Source organism: Natrix helvetica (genome assembly GCF_964273705.1).
Source record: "Natrix helvetica genome assembly, chromosome: 4".
In the NCBI taxonomy this organism is placed as follows: Eukaryota; Metazoa; Chordata; class Lepidosauria; order Squamata; family Natricidae; genus Natrix; species Natrix helvetica.
Window position 1 is genome coordinate 100872567 of NC_138550.1, and position 13653 is coordinate 100886219.

The 13653-nt window shown below is 38.6% G+C and overlaps 1 protein-coding gene across 10 annotated transcripts in view; it reads left to right on the forward strand.

The window, feature by feature from the left end:
- The first annotated feature begins 1326 nt into the window (after positions 1-1326).
- ATXN1 (ataxin 1) overlaps positions 1327-13653 on the forward strand; it is a 239744-nt gene continuing 227417 nt past the window's right edge. For 7 of the 10 annotated variants that reach the window (XM_081950931.1, XM_081950935.1, XM_081950930.1 and 4 more), the window contains exons 1-2: positions 2201-2767; positions 9650-9778. The gene's annotated coding sequence lies outside the window, so the exon portion shown is untranslated. Of the gene's footprint in view, positions 1652-2200; positions 2804-4012; positions 4061-9649; positions 9779-13653 lie in introns of those variants that run through there. The other 3 variants (XM_081950928.1, XM_081950925.1, XM_081950929.1) reach the window with 3 other exon arrangements.

The following is a 13653-nucleotide window of genomic DNA, read 5'->3' on the forward strand; positions in this document are numbered from 1 at the left end:
GAGGTGCAGGAGGCTGCGAGCATGGTCAACTCATGACTGCTGCTGTGTTGCAATATTTTTTTGGGAGGGCTTATTTTTGGGGGGAGGACTTACTTTAGCGCATGCACTCAAAAGCCCAATTTGGCTTATTATCTGGGGAGGTCTTATTTTTGGGGAAACATGGTATTTATTTATTTAAATATGGCTGCCCACCTATCACAAGGCACTCTAGGTGGCTAACAATATAATTATAACATAAACACACGAACAACAACAAAAGTTGAAGTCCCAATAAAACTTGCATCTGCCAATCAAGCACAACCATAACCATTAGTTCCTGTACACCAGGGCTGCCAAACTCCCGGCCCATGGGCCACATGCGTCATGCGCTGGCCACACCCATGCCCGGTTTAGCCAAGGGGGGGGAAAGTCCCAATACGTCACGTGATGCCACCGTGATGTGACTTTGACACCCCAGCTGTACGCTAACAAGGTTGAGTTCTTCGGTATATCTGGAGGGAGGGGAGGATATTGCATGACAGGGAAGGACACTTCCAGGGTCACACAAGATGATGCTGTTTCATCAAGGGAACCTATGGAAAGGCAGAAACCATGAAGGAACAGGTAATCTGGTCCCGTTGCACAAAGGTGAGAACCAACACCTTGATTGTATCTGGAAGTCTATTGGAAACTGGTGCAGCTCACTTAATAGCAGTGTTATTTGGGTATATCGCCAATTCTCCCATTATCATCCACGTAACTGCATTCTGACATACAGTAGCTGAGCTTCTGAAACAAAGGGAACATGTACTATTTTTCTAGGAAGCATGCCAGCAATCAAGTGCAGAACAGTGATGCATTTCTATAGTTACCTAGTGCAAGCATCTCGACTCTTTGCATGTTACGGTGACATAGGACAAAATTCCTCCTCATGCCTCTGATCACTACCACAGTAACACCTCAGTATAAACTAAGTCAACATACTCTATGAGGAGGAAACTCTATGAAAGTTAATGTCCATTCTGAGTATAGATGCATACCAGAAGGTTTTAAGTATCCCCCCCCCCCCCAATGGTATCACTTGCAAAAGTCTCTTTAAAAAAGGCAATAGTTGCCTCTTATCCCTGTGTGGTTTGGGGACCTCAGTGAAGGAAGATGACAGACGGCACATGTGCTTAATTTAGGATGAAGGACCTTTGCAACGCTAACAAAACCTCACATTCTTTGCTAGAAGCAATGAAGACACTCGGAAAGGGTTAAGGCTGGCTTGGCCCGGCTCTGTTCTGCGTATGCAATAATCTGTGTGGCTCCCTTGGCCGTCTGACAAAAGAGTTGCCTCCTTCTCCTCCACCCCTTTGCATGAAGTAGGATCCTTGAGCTAACGCAGGCTGCCAACTGCTCCATATTTGCCTTCTATTACACATTTACATACTGAGAAGAGAGGAGCCAGCTTCTATCCGCAGACATCGTCATTTCTGTTACAGTTGGTAAAGGAAGCAACTGTATCACACTGAAGGGGAGGAGAAATAAATTATTATTTTTCCTTATAAAAAAAAAAAAAGACAACCCCCACCCCACCCCCAAAGCCCTTGAGATCAACTGGCAAGTATTTTCCCCACCCTCCGGTCCGCCTTCCCCACTACAACCCCAGTCTCCATTGACACTTTATACAGTAAGTGGCTTTTCTTTTTATTAAAAAAAAATTCCTCTGCTTTCGCTTCTTTCGCTCCCCTCCCCTCACTCCCAAGCAAAGCCTCCAGATATTTCCAGCTGGAAAAACACATACGGTACAAGGTTACTGGGAAAACGGGGGGAGGGGAGGGAGGGAGAAGGACGACGTAGCGCTCTGTTATGCCACGGCTTGGAAGAAAAGTCGCCCTGTAAGAATTCTGCAAAATGCATCTTCTTCTTCCTCCTCCTCTCGGTTTCCCCCCCTCTCCTCTTTCTCACTCTATCCCCCCTCCCCCGGGCTTTATGTGTCGAGGCCGGAGCGAGAGGAGGAAGGAGAAACCAGGCCAGGATGGTGTTATTTTTACGTGCTGTGGGTGGTGCTGCCTGAAATTCTTTGCATTCTGGGCATACGAGAAATCCACCCCCCCCCCCGCTCCGTAAAAGCGGAGTAAAGAAAGAACAGGAAATCGTATGGCATCCCCCCTTGCTCCGGCGACCCCCCTCCCCAAAAAACACCCCACCCCACGCATTTGGCTTGTGTGCTGGCTGGCTTTCCTTCCTCTCTTATAAAGCCGGAGTTAAACTGGGGGTGCCGAGAGAGGGGGAGCCTTCCCGCCGCCTGGTCCCTAAGTGCGTGACTGCCGCCCGGGGAGCCATTGGCGCGGAGTGCGTGGGGCTTATAAGCGCAGGCCGCGGAGTTTTTTGAGCGCGTCCCGAAGCAACGCCCTCCGCCGGCTGCCTCGCTGGCCGCCGCCGTCTGGTTAGAGTCGCGTTCCTCCTTCTTGCCGCTGCTGAAGGCCGGCTGGGCTGCTGAGGGCGAGCGGAAGAGCGCCCGCCTTTCTCTCTCTCTCTCCCCCCGCTCACTCCTCCCCCGGCTTGATAGTAAGGGAGGGCCGGCCGCCGCTGCACTGTGTAGTACGGGGCTGGGTGGTTGCCGGAGGGGTGAATGAAGCGAAGAGGCGGCGCAGGAGGAGGAGGAGGAGGCGGCGCTGGGACTGGGATGTGCCCAGCAGCGGTAGCAGTTCCAGCTCCTCCACTATGCTCCTACATTCAGGCCCCAAATCGGCTGGAGGCTCCTCCGGGCACTACTACTACTACTACAGCAAGGAGTCAGTGAGTGAGTAAAGGCCACCGCTGGGCACGGGAGAAGGAGGTAGGGCTCCGTTACAGGTGGAGGGGGGGGAAGAAACACTGCGTTCCCCTTCACCTTGACCCATCCTCCCCGGCAGCTTCTGCTTTTCACCTTCCGCTAGGCTTTCCCTGGGAAGGAAGATCGCCACCCTGCAGGACCTTCCAAGATTTTGCCAGGAAGGATCGGCTTTTTTCTCTTTTTTCTTTTTAATAGATCCGACAGAGTTGCTTGCCCCCCTCCCCTCCCCCCTTTAAGAAAAAGGAAGGGGGGAAGGGAGGAAAAAAAGAGGCAATTCCGCGTATCGCTGCCTTTTGAAACCCTGTTTTGTGTCTCTTGGTGCTGTCCTGCTTCGCGTCGCTCACTCTCAAATTATTTTTCAAAAGTTACCTTCTATTAGTTTGCCGAAACCTTATTCTGATCTCCAAGCCTCGAAACAATTGCGTACCCCCTCCCCCCCCCCTAATGTTACAGAGAAAGTATTTTTTTCTGCATATGTCGATCTGTAGTGTACATGCTAATGGTAACAACAAAATAACATTTTGAAAGGGTAGAGAGATACCCGAGGTGTTTTGGGATTTTGTAAAAAAGAGCAGCAAAGAAAAAGATCAGAATCCAGAGATCGAAAAGAGAGCAAATTGAAAGCTTGTTATATAATGCCACACTATGTGGCTAACAAGAACAAGCTATTTTTATTTTGTTTACCGTAAGGTATGCAATAGGGACTCCTCCAGAATAATATTTTTCCCTAGTGATCATAAACCCAGATAGAATTGGAGAAGAAAGGGAATCCCATACTTTATAATTTCATAATGTGCATAATAATTAGTTTTACAATTATGTCTTTGGGTAACCACAATTATGTAGTTACATGCCTTAGTTTGTGGATTCTTTTTTACCCATATATTTGAATATGAAATATTTCATGATGGAGGTGATTAAATCTTTAGCAATCCACATTTAGTGTTTTTGACCGGGTTAGTAAATTGCCTATGATTCAGTGTAACCAGTTACTTTGCTGACATTCTGGGGCAGTTTATTTCAGTTTACAATGAAACCTTAAAACAGCACATTCAGATTTCATCAGTGAATGTGGATTTGTTTGTCTGGTTGGTGAGGACAGCCTAGTTATTGCTCTGAGAATAAGGGTTATGAATGAGGAAGAGATAACTGATGAGATACTGTGTTACTTAGAGTTATACATTTATTTATCTCCTGTTAACTGTTTTACAGGCCATTCTGTGTTGAATAAAACTATCCTTATTCTCATCCACTGTACATGTAAGCCAAAAACATTTCTCTATGTGTATGTGTATGTGTGTGCGTGTGCTGTCATGTAGAGACATGTCAATGGTGTAGGTTTCAGTGCACTCTCTCTAGCCCTGATCAGTCATGTAATTAGATTGAGGTGCCATGGTAACAGACAGTATTCATCGTCCATTCAGGTGCATTTTTCTTGTGACTGGGGTACCTCGGATGGGCTTATGTTGCAGGCATTAACAACTTTTTAGTCACTTGTATACTATTTATGTGTTGCTGTTTGCATGTGATACACATAATTTGTATAAAGATTGAAATGGAAAAAAATCAGAAGCTGCATGTAATATTGGAGCAATTTCCACGTTGAATTTAGGAGTTGCAAATAGGAGTTGCAAGTCGTAAGATTTTCTATACAGCATTAGTATTTTTAAATTTTTCTTCTATATAGATCTTTAGCAGTAAAGTGATCGTTCACATTAGAAATTAGGTTAAAGTGGTTGCTGAATATTTTCTTTTTCTTTTTTTAGTCTTCTTCAGAGGCTTGTAAAATTATAAACTCTGGTAATGGTTCATCCCTCTTCTCTGCATGAATTTCTGAGTGCAATTGAAAATATTTAGCCTAAAGGTATTTTTATTATTTGAGCTACCAGAAGGCATTTGTGATTGCTTTTAAACTTGGAGCAGCTTCTTTTTAAGTTTAAACTTCCTTTGAGTTTTAGTTGGTTTATGGTTGGTATTTTACTTTGAGGAAATCCTTTATCCTTTAGGGCAGCTTTGTAGGACAGGCAACTTTGGCTGTTTTCCTGTTTGTTTCAGTTGGACTATCTATACATATTTTGAATGATAGCAGCTTTTTACTAGCATAACATTTTATTAATTGGATTGCTTAAAATAAGGATTAATTGGATATGTATTTAATATGATGTTGAGAACTGAGATTTCAGATTTTTCTTTTTTATTCTTTTCTGTCTGCAATGAAACAAGCTTTATAGAATTTTTAATCAGTCCCTTTATATTTTCACAAGAATGGCCTGTATAACTTTCTTTTATGTGTGTTTGTATCATCTTTATTGTCCAAATGTGTCTTGTATGTTCAGAACATCAAACCACTGCAGGAATTTAAAGACTCCAACCCTTAAAAAATATTGCAAGCATAATAGCTTGCAGCTTCCTGGAATGCATTTCTAGCTGTGCTGTTGATTGATGAACGACTTTAACATCCCAGATTCTAAAATTTACGCAATGTTTGTCAGGAGCATATAGGTTTGTAACTAATTCATGATAAGGTTCTCATCTTGGATTCTAAACAGATTTTCCGATAAAGACATTTTGTGTAAATAGAAAGTTGTGAGCTATGCAAATGCCATGAACATGCATTGTTAGTAGATTAACAGTTGTCTGTAGTATTTTAAAACTTCAGAGTTTATACTAAAAAAAACAACTCTTTCAGTAAAATAATTGAGTTGGTTGCTTAACCATTCGAAGGCAGGAATCATACATGATAATGTATTTTCAATGGCATGCAAAAGTTAAACATCCTGATGTCTTAGTTTATGAATTTGTAGAAATTATTTTTGATTTAAACTACACCAACTAATGCATGTAACACTGAAATAATTTCAGACTAAAATGCACTGTAATATAATTAGATTTTATTTGTTTTAGCAATTACCAGGTAAGGGAAGGTTTTTGAGAAAATAAAACAAGTTGGAATTTAATCGTAACAATCTATTTGTTTGAAGGTCATAGTGAGCATAATGTAAATATTTTAACAGTTTATTTAATGATTTACATAATTCTCCAATAGTTTGGTTTATTTATTTTTTGTATCACTGTTTTAAGCACAATATTAAATTTAGAGAAGAGCAAAGCTTTTTATTATAGTTAATATATTTTAATGCAAAGTAAAACACATTAACAATGCCAAAGATACATATTTGTATGCTTCTATGTCACATGTTAATTTTTAAAAAGGTTATATTTTACTATGCTCCAAGTTATTAAATTATTGGTATTTGGAACCTTGATCCCCATTAACAATTTGAAACTGGAAATCTTTGTTTTTGTTTATTTATTCTCAGTATTGTTGATTGCAGGCATGTCTTTCATCTGTATATCTAATTGGCATACTTCTCTCTGTCTGCGGAGTGTCAGCTTCACTTCTGATGATGATCTTTTAGAGCAGTTTCTCACACGAGCAGTCCTATTAAGGGAGGCTGTTATTAGTTTACAGATTCCATCACATTCTGTTCAGATTTCTGTTTTGGGCCAGTGTGTGCCATCCAGTAGTCTGAAAACAAAAAGAAATGAATGTGACGGAATAGCAAGGGGAACATAGGATTAATTTTATACAATGTCTCTTTCTCACGGTCCTGCTACTATGATATGATTGACTTGTTTCTGAAGCTTTATGAATGTGTAGGAATGCTTTAGACCTATGACTGAGCAATCTGAAGAATGATGTGCTTTCACTTTGGACTTCAAAAGTTAGTGCCAGGGCTTTTATTTTAAGTTACATTTTATAAGCAACCTTTTCTGATTTTATTTTTTTAAGTGTCAGATGATCTTTATGGTAGTATTTACTACAGAATCGCCTATTGTGTAATAAAACATATCTAGTTCTTTGCTCTGACAGCTGGAGGCAGTGCTTTACATATATTGATGTCTATGAGAACAAAAGTAGGCCTCACCCCCCCCCCCCCCTTCACTACCACAGTAGTAAATGTTGACTGAAATGTTTATTAAGTTCAGGCATAATTTGTTAAGAAGCAGTTTCTTTGTTGAGAGAATCTTTGAGTGCTTTGCTGGCCCATTGATCTGGTGAATAATTAACTGTTTAGGTGGAATTCATGTACTTAGTGCAAATAATAGATTTAGAGAGCAATTCTCTATTCGGCTATCTGAGAATAAATTCAGTGAATTGAACAAAAATTTTCATTACTCATGTAGGTTATCCTATAATATGATTAATGTAATAAATGAATTTTAAAAGCTCTGCAAGTTAAACTACAGAGTTCTAGGGGGTAGAATTGTATATTGGAATTTAGACAAAGATGATGTGAACATCTGGATAACATTTTAATATGTGAATTATTTCCACAATTTTTAGGAGATTGTGATTTAATAAATCGATGGAATTTTTTTTGGTGAACTTTTACAAAGAGACATCAATAATTATGGATATACTAAGGAAGTTCTCTTATACAATCCTGATTTAAATGGGATATGTGGAGAAAATAGAATATATAAAGGGAATCTTCATAATAGACTGTGCTCGATTTGATTAAATCTTCAGCTTAATTTGAATTAAAATGAAAAAGGAGTATAAAGTTCCAGCAGGTGGCGATACATGGTCTATCTTTTCTGTCTCAGAAACTAAGCAGAGTTAGACTTGATTATTATTTGGATGGGAGACCACCAGGATATAATGTATACTAGACCAGGAAGTTGGGAAAACATCGTGGAAGAAAGAATTGTTCCATATTGTTGCAAGAAAATGATAAAAACTTCTCCATAAAATCACTAGAAATTTAGCTTGAGTTAAAGTAGACTTTATAGTTGGAATTAAAAAGTACAGAGTAGTACACATGTATGTGCAAACATATAATTTCAAGGAGGAATGTATTGCTTTTCAGCATATGATTTCAAGAAACCTGAAACTATATGTTATAAAATAAGCTTATCCAAAGAAAGGAAATGTAATGTACTTATTTATTTTTGTAAGAGCTTGTACTTTAAACATTGCACTGTGTCAGGGATAACATAACAACCATAAAAATGAGGAAAGAGATGATAAAGTACTTCAACTGAACCCAAAACTTTTTTTTTAATTAAATCATTTTCCCTTTTATGTTGTCCTTTAAGCTATAAAGTTTCCGCTGAAGTTCTGGGAATGGTGCATTCTGATAGAGAAATAAACCCATTTAACTTTATCACAATTTTATGTTATTTATGTTATTGGATATTCTTATATGGGTGGGATATATATATATATACATACATACATACATACATACATACATACATACATATATATATATATATATATACACATACATACACACACACACACACACACACACACACACACACACACACACATATATATATATATATATATATATATATATATATACTATAATAGCTTCAGATTCTTGTTATTTATTTTCTGATACTTTATTTTAATGGGAAAGCTTCTCTTGCAAACCCTTCTTTTGCAAAAGAAGACATTTGATCCACAATTTTGTGCAAGTTCTAAGAAGAATTCAGTGTGTCGCTGTAGCTAACACTGTGATGCCAACATTATTTGAAGAGCAGATTTAGGTGATTTTTTTTCCCTGTTGTTGCACAGGCTTGTAATAGCATTCTTATGTGTCATCTGGCAATATTGATCACTGTTGTATCACACTAAAGCAGTTCATTTACATTGGCCTGATTCTTTTTTTTTTTTTTTTTTTGGTGGTGGTGGTGGGGAATTAATGAAATGTATGATCTATTTCAGGAAAGAAATGATGGTTTACAGGCTACAATGAATACAATTTCATATGACATTAAGTCAGAACAACATTATAGCTTAACACAAGGCAGGCTATTTGGTGCGTCCCGGATCTTTTAAAGTCCTGCATTGCCTAGCGCCTTTGGCTGTGCTCCCTGGCGATTGAAGGAATCGAAACTGAAGATATCTGGAGGGCAATCGGTGGTCTTTTCCTGGCTTTACCTTATGGTTTATATCTGGTGGTATTCCCCGGTTAAGCTGTTGTGTGTGTTTCAAATAGCTACAGTTATATGTACGGTTTAATCGATCTTGACTAAATCCTAAAAATTATGAATGCTATCTTCTGCTGCCTCTTTTTTTTTCAATACTGGCCAAGAAATATAGCTGATTTGTCTGATTCACCACAGGGAGATTTGACTCTGCTATTGTTATCTTTTGACAAGAGGAGGTTCTTTGAATTTTGCTGCACCATGTTTTGCCTTTAGAAAGGGGAGAGAGAAGGAGAAAACATACCATATCTTAATTTTGTTAAAATTAAGCTTATATACCAGAAAGCACCCATCATGTCTGTCAGGTTTGATATAAAGACAAAAAGAATAGAGTTTTATGTTTAAAGGTCACAGATTTTGAATTATTTTCTGGAACCATAAAAAATCCTTTTGATATTTGCTATATTGTACCAATGCATTGCAATAAATCCCCGTTTGTTTGAGAGGCCGGGCCAATCTTCTTAAAACCTTCTTAGGATTCCTTTCTGAAATTGAATTCTGACCAATAGTATCCAATAGGTTGATAGCAGATATTATAGAAGTTTTTAGTAATTTTAGCAATGCATTCTATTGGATCATTTTAACAATATAATCTGTTGAGTCGTTTTAGCAATGCAATCTAGCATATTCCAAAGTAATCCTCATTGAGCTCAATGAGACTTATTTTCAGATAATGTGCATTGAATTGCAGCCTTATAAACATTGTAATAAATCATAAACCCATGAGAGATATAGGCCATTTCATTATCCATTATTCTGCCTTATTCAAAACACATTTCATATATTTGCTACTTTGTAAGTGGATGATAAATTGTGTTTTTTTGTATATTTTTTGCTTCTCTTCAGATTTTCAATCAGAGACACATCAAATTTAAGAGACAATCTAAGCACTGAGCTTCTTTCTTCACCTATTCAAGACAACTGCAGCAACAAGTTTTACCTTTCCTTAAAAGGTGCTCCTTTCCCCTAAATAAGGTGAGAACTTTCTTTTTAATAATGTATTTTACAAAGGAGTTTAATTTGATCTGATGTTTCACACATAGTGCATCGTCTCAAATGTTTAGAGCATCATTTCTGCTTCCCGGTTTTTTCTTTCTTTCAAGCCTAGTTCACCACCTAAGAATTGATTGTCTCTATTGATATATTCCATGAATGTTTTGTTTGTTACGTTCTGGGTCTAAAGTAAGATGTCTTCCCAATTGCATAAGTATATTAGATTTGCATTCTGGATGTTATTCGCTTGATTCTAGAGCAGCTGAGGGCAATGTGGTGCAAAGAAGTATCTGATTGCCCCATCTGGGTAAGGTATATTGGGAGTGGACAGAGGAAAGCTTTTTTATGAGCTATCCCACCATTTTCTTTTCTTTTTACCTACAAAACAAGGATACCCAATCAAAGTTTCAAAGTGGATACTCACCGCCATTATTGATTAACATAGTAAATTACTAAGCATGTATGATACTTCAAAAGTAAACAACATTTCTCAGTCCCACGAACATACACGTTTATATAGAAGTTATAGATATTTATGTGACTTCTATTGTACCTATTCCTGTTCTTCTTTTTCTTTTGTACTTTACCACTTTCCTCAGTCTACAGATCATCATGTTCTCTTGTGCTGTTTTCCTGGATTACCGTAATCCCTAAGGAACACTGGATTCCTGTTACCCCAAGAACCCTTTGGGAGTCCTCAGAGTCCTCTCTACTACAGGTGAAACTCGAAAAATTAGAATATCGTGCAAAAGTTCATTTATTTCAGTAATGCAACTGAAAAGGTGAAACTAATATATGAGATAAGACTCATTACATGCAAAGCAAGATAGTTCAAGCTGTGATTTGTCGTAATTGTGATGATTATGGTTTACAGCTCATGAAAACCCCAAATCCACAATCTCAGAAAATTAGAATATTGTGAAAAGGTGCAATATTCTAGGCTCAAAGTATCCTACTCTAATCAGCTAATTAAGCCATAACACCTGCAAAGGTTTCCTGAACCTTTAAATGGTCTCTCAGTCTGGTTCAGTAGGAATAACAATCAAGGGAAAGACTGCTGACCTGACAGTTGTGCAGAAAACCATCATTGACACCCTCCATAAGGAGGGAAAGCCTCAAAAGGTAATTGCAAAAGAATTTGGATGTTCCCAAAGTGCTGTATCAAAGCACATTAATAGAAAGTTATGTGGAAGGGAAAAGTGTGGAAGAAAAAGGTGCACAAGCAGCAGGGATGACCGAAGCCTGGAGAGGATTGTCAGGAAAAGGCCATTCAAAAGTGTTGGGGACTTTCACAAGGAGTGGACTGAGGCTGGAGTCAGTGCATCAAGAGCCACCACACACAGACGGATCCTGGACATAGACTTCAAATGTCGTATTCTTCTTGTCAAGCCGCTCCTGAACAACAAACAATATCAAAAGTGTCTTACCTGGGCTAAAGAAAAACAGACCTGGTCTGTTGCTCAGTGGTCCAAAGTCCTCTTTTCTGATGAGAGCAACTTTTGCATCTCATTTGGAAACCAAGGACTCAGAGTATGGAGGAAGAATGGAGAGGCACACACTGCAAGATGCTTGAAGTCCAGTGTGAAGTTTCTACAGTCTGTGTTGATTTGGGGAGCCATGTCATCTGCTGCTGTTGGTCCACTGTGCTTCATTAAGTCCAGGGTCAACGCAGCCATCTACCAGGAGATTTTGGAGCACTTCATGCTTCCTTTTGCAGATTAGCTTTATGGGGATGCTGACTTCATTTTCCAGCAGGACTTAGCACCTGCCCACACTACCAAAAGCACCAAAACCTGGTTCAATGACCGTGGGATTACTGTGCTTGATTGGCCAGCAAACTTGCCTGACCTGAACCCCATAGAGAATCTATGGGGCATTGCCAAGAGAAAGATGAGAGACATGGGACCGAACAATGCAGAAGAGCTGAAGGCCGCTATTGAAGCATCCTGGTCTTCTATAGCACCTCAGCAGTGCCACAGGCTGATAGCTTCCATGCCACGCCACATTGAGGCAGTAATTGTTGCAAAAGGGGCCCAAACCAAGTACTGAGTACATGCATGCGTATACTTTTCAGAGGCCCGATATTGTTCTTTGTGCAATCCTTGTTTTATTGATTGCATGTAATATTCTAATTTTCTGAGATTGTGGATTTGGGGTTTTCATGAGCTGTAAGCCGTAATCATCACAATTATGAAAATCATGGCTTGAACTATCTTGCTTTGCCTGAAATGAGTCTATCTCATATATTAATTTCACCTTTTAAGTTGCATTACTGAAATAAATGAACTTTTGCACGATATTCTAATTTTTCAAGTTTCACCTATGTGTGCACTGGAAGTTGACAAAGTAATTTCCTTCCATTTTCTGTTTACATCTAGGAAAAAAGTAATTTAGTACCCCACTTACCAATATGTCTTTAAATTACATGGTGCCTACATTATATTTTATTGTGGGTGGGAGGTGCAGTATTGTATTTTTAAAAAGAATAATTGCAAGAACTGTTAAGTTGTAAAGATGTTCAATTTACACTTAGTGTTTAACTTAAATGGAAAGAGCTTGGTTAAATTATGACATTGAATGATGCATGCTAGATAAAACAGTTTCATACTTGTACCATTATATGCTTTGTCACTGGAGAGAAAATTATAGACTGATAGAACAGATTGGTAAATTATATTATAATAGCACTAATATTTATTTGGTGCCAGCAACAGTATTTCATTGTGTGTATTTCAGATACTAGCCACCATTACAATGTGAATGATGAATAGAGAACTCTTAATTTCTATGGTGCAGCCACTCTGTTTAATCATTTGGAATCATTTATTCCAACTCATATGGTTTTTAGGCTCTATATACAGATTTGTTGACATGTTCTTATGCCCCTCTTCAGGGCCAGTATTCACCATTTCATCATTAGGTAGAATGATGATATTTGGTACAGAACTTGTTTATAGAATTATCAGGGTGACGTTTAGTGGGAAATTCTTAAAGTGGTGATATTTAATTGATGAAATTGTTAATAATCAGTGCTGAATGATTTGTGCAAGCCAGCATCATTAGAAATGTGCTATAGGGTTTTTTTCATTTATTATTATTATTTTTTGCATCTTAATTCTTTATTTCAAATATTGTCTTCAAAGACATGTTGGACCTGCTTCAGAAACCGGTTGGACCAGTTCCTGGTAGTCACAGAGATCAGTATCTATTAGTGCCACTGTCTTTGAAGGCCATTTGTCTTTCACTTGGGAACACTGGTGGATTTCCTTGTGCACTTTGTTGGCCACTGTGGGAACAAACTGCTAGACTAGATAGGCAGTGTGTGTGTGTGTGTGTGTGTGTCCCCAAACAGGACACCGCTTATGCTTTTATGTCCTGATTATGGAAATGTGTGGTTGATAGAGATGCTTTTATAATACAATTCAAACCCATCAATGACCAAAGCAAATTTCAAAAGTGGCTGGGATAATTAGAACTGTGTCTTAGGTAAACTATCATATATATTTCTATTTAGTTTAAATGCCCCTGATGATAAGAGTACAGTACAGACGTCTTCAGTTCTAGATAGTGTACATTTCTTACCTTGATGCAATTGTCATCCTTGTTTAATAAGATGAAAATGTGATTTATCAGTTTAACAAACAACCACCTTAATATGCTCCTTTAGTAAGTGTTGCATGTAAGTGATCCTTGCTGGGATGGGACTGGTTGTCACTAGGGTGGAACGACTGACATATTTACAGAGTAACTATAATCAGTACCAACAGCATTTGGAGTACTACTGTGTCGATACTCACAGAGCTCTGCTATTTGCCATATTTCCTTTGGGTTGTTGCTTATATGAATTTCCTAGTGTT